Below are 2,500 nucleotides of genomic sequence, written 5' to 3'. Positions count from 1 at the left end.
ACAATCCCAGTACGGGGATGTAGTGACGAAAAATAACAATACGGGACTCTATTGAGGCCCCGTAATTGGAATGAGTACAATTTAAATCCTTTAACGAGGATCTATTGGAGGGCAAGTCTGGTGCCAGCAGCCGCGGTAATTCCAGCTCCAATAGCGTATATTAAAGTTGCTGCGGTTAAAAAGCTCGTAGTTGGATTTCAGTCGAACCTATGGGGTCCACTGATTAAAGGGTTAGATGGTGATGTTAGGTTTCTTGCTTGTGTCTACGGATGCTTGCTTGAACCTTCATTCCTCTTTCCTGGTGGTTACATTCATAGTGTTTAGACAGAAAATTGCTCGATATTTGCTATCAATGCTCTTTACCGAGTGTTGATTCAAGCGATCGAGACTTTTACCTTGAAAAAATCAGAGTGCTCAAAGCAGGCGTCCAAAACCTCGAAAGAGGTGCCTAAAAACGGTATGGTCAACCATCTATATGATGCGTACCACTACCTTAACTTGAATGATCTTGCATGGAATAATGGAATAGGACCTTGGTTCTATTTTGTTGGTCTTAAGAATCCAAGGTAATGATTAAGAGGGACAGACGGGGGCATTTGTATTGCGGCGCTAGAGGTGAAATTCTTGGACCGTCGCAAGACAAACTACAGCGAAAGCATTTGCCAAGAATGTTTTCATTAATCAAGAACGAAAGTTAGAGGTTCGAAGGCGATCAGATACCGCCCTAGTTCTAACCATAAACGATGCCAACCAGCGATCATTCTGAGTAACTAATTTCATGACTCGAATGGAAGCTTCCGGGAAACCAAAGTTTTTGGGTTCCGGGGGAAGTATGGTTGCAAAGCTGAAACTTAAAGGAATTGACGGAAGGGCACCACCAGGAGTGGAGCTTGCGGCTTAATTTGACTCAACACGGGAAAACTCACCCGGCCCGGACACTGAGAGGATTGACAGATTGAGAGCTCTTTCTTGATTCAGTGGGTGGTGGTGCATGGCCGTTCTTAGTTGGTGGAGTGATTTGTCTGGTTAATTCCGATAACGAACGAGACTCTAGCCTACTAAATAGACTTGCAGTTTACACTGCAGTACTCCCCCTTAGTCAACCTGTGGGTGGTAGTATCTCTTGATGGTTTCGGCTGTTGAGGGCTCTGCTGCTATTAGCCTACAGAATTGGCTAGGGTAAGGATGCTGTAGCACTGTAAGGACTTCTTAGAGGGACAAGCGGCGCTCGCAGCCGCACGAAACAGAGCAATAACAGGTCTGTGATGCCCTTAGATGTCCGGGGCCGCACGCGTGCTACACTGAAGTGGTCATCGTGCATACTGTTTCCTGCTCCGAAAGGAGTGGGTAACCGCTTGAACCCATTTCGTGATGGGGATTGGGCATTGTAATTATTGCCCATGAACGAGGAATTCCCAGTAAGCGTGAGTCATTAGCTTGCGTTGATTACGTCCCTGCCCTTTGTACACACCGCCCGTCGCTACTACCGATTGAATGATTTAGTGAGGACTTCGGACTGGTCAATCCAGACCATTGGGAAACTAGTGGTCGGATTGTGCTGGAAAGATGTTCAAACTTGATCATTTAGAGGAAGTAAAAGTCGTAACAAGGTTTCCGTAGGTGAACCTGCGGAAGGATCATTAACGTATTACCCTCTTATTATAAGAGAAATACAACCTTCAAACAATCAAACACTCTGCATAGTGATATTGTAGATGCTAATATGGTGAATGCAATTGAATTGTATTTGCATTAGAGTCGCAATTGTGAATGTTTATTGCAAACATTTAGCCATTGCAACATGATTCTAATTTGCATTACATTCGTTCATTCATACATCCATCTTTCATTATCCAATGCAACAAAGAGTGAGGGTTATCTAACGATAGCCATAATTTCTTTTGCAAAACAATTGTAGTTTATAATGAAAAGCCTGTCTTGCTACATACTTGGTACCTGATCAAGTCTTCAGCTTATGCTGACGGCAAGGTTTAAAGAAGGAAGTTTTACACTTCTTCGCCTAACTAAGTAAAGACAACTATGGTTTTTATAAACTGCATACAATTGTTTTCAAACCCTCTCAATGCAGATTTAGGATACTTATTAAAAGTCCCACGGTGGCAAAGATACATCTTCAAGCGGTGGATCACTCGAATTACCAATCGATGAAGAACGTAGCTAGCTACGATAATCGGTGCGAATTGCAGGACACGCCGAGCACTTGAGCTTCCAACGCACATTGCGGCTTTCGGGTCTTTTCCGAGGTCACATCTGTCTGAGAGTTGAGATGTAAAATAATCAACAAAACACTTGCATACTACCATATATGCATTGTTTTGAGAGGATTGTATATTTATATGCATGAATCTTGATGTTTTATTCCTTTTCTTAATTGCAATTCGTTGCAATTTAGTAAGGAGAATCTCAAATCTACTTGTTTCACATGATAAATTTTGTGTACAATGCATATTTCATCTCTGCAAGCAGTATATATGAATAG

At 42.4% G+C, this 2,500-nt stretch overlaps 2 non-coding genes across 2 annotated transcripts in view; both read left to right on the top strand.

The window, feature by feature from the left end:
* Window positions 1–1,643, top strand: part of LOC149092654 (small subunit ribosomal RNA) — a 2,170-nt gene extending 527 nt beyond the window's left edge. Inside the window, exon 1 of the ribosomal RNA XR_016200705.1 lies at window positions 1–1,643. This exon is cut by the window's left edge and continues 527 nt beyond it. This is a non-coding gene — a ribosomal RNA (small subunit ribosomal RNA).
* Window positions 1,644–2,130: 487 nt separating this feature from the next.
* On the top strand, window positions 2,131–2,285 carry LOC149092653 (5.8S ribosomal RNA). The gene has a single exon (XR_016200769.1). It is a non-coding gene; the product is annotated as a 5.8S ribosomal RNA (ribosomal RNA).
* The last annotated feature ends 215 nt before the right edge of the window (window positions 2,286–2,500 follow it).

Source organism: Tetranychus urticae, unplaced genomic scaffold, assembly GCF_039701765.1.
Source record: "Tetranychus urticae isolate SD_2017Ah unplaced genomic scaffold, NJAU_TeUrti_SD_1.0 Scaffold_7, whole genome shotgun sequence".
Lineage (NCBI taxonomy): Eukaryota > Metazoa > Arthropoda > Arachnida > Trombidiformes > Tetranychidae > Tetranychus > Tetranychus urticae.
Note: the sequence above shows the minus strand (reverse complement) of the source record. Positions and strands in the feature narration are given on the sequence as shown.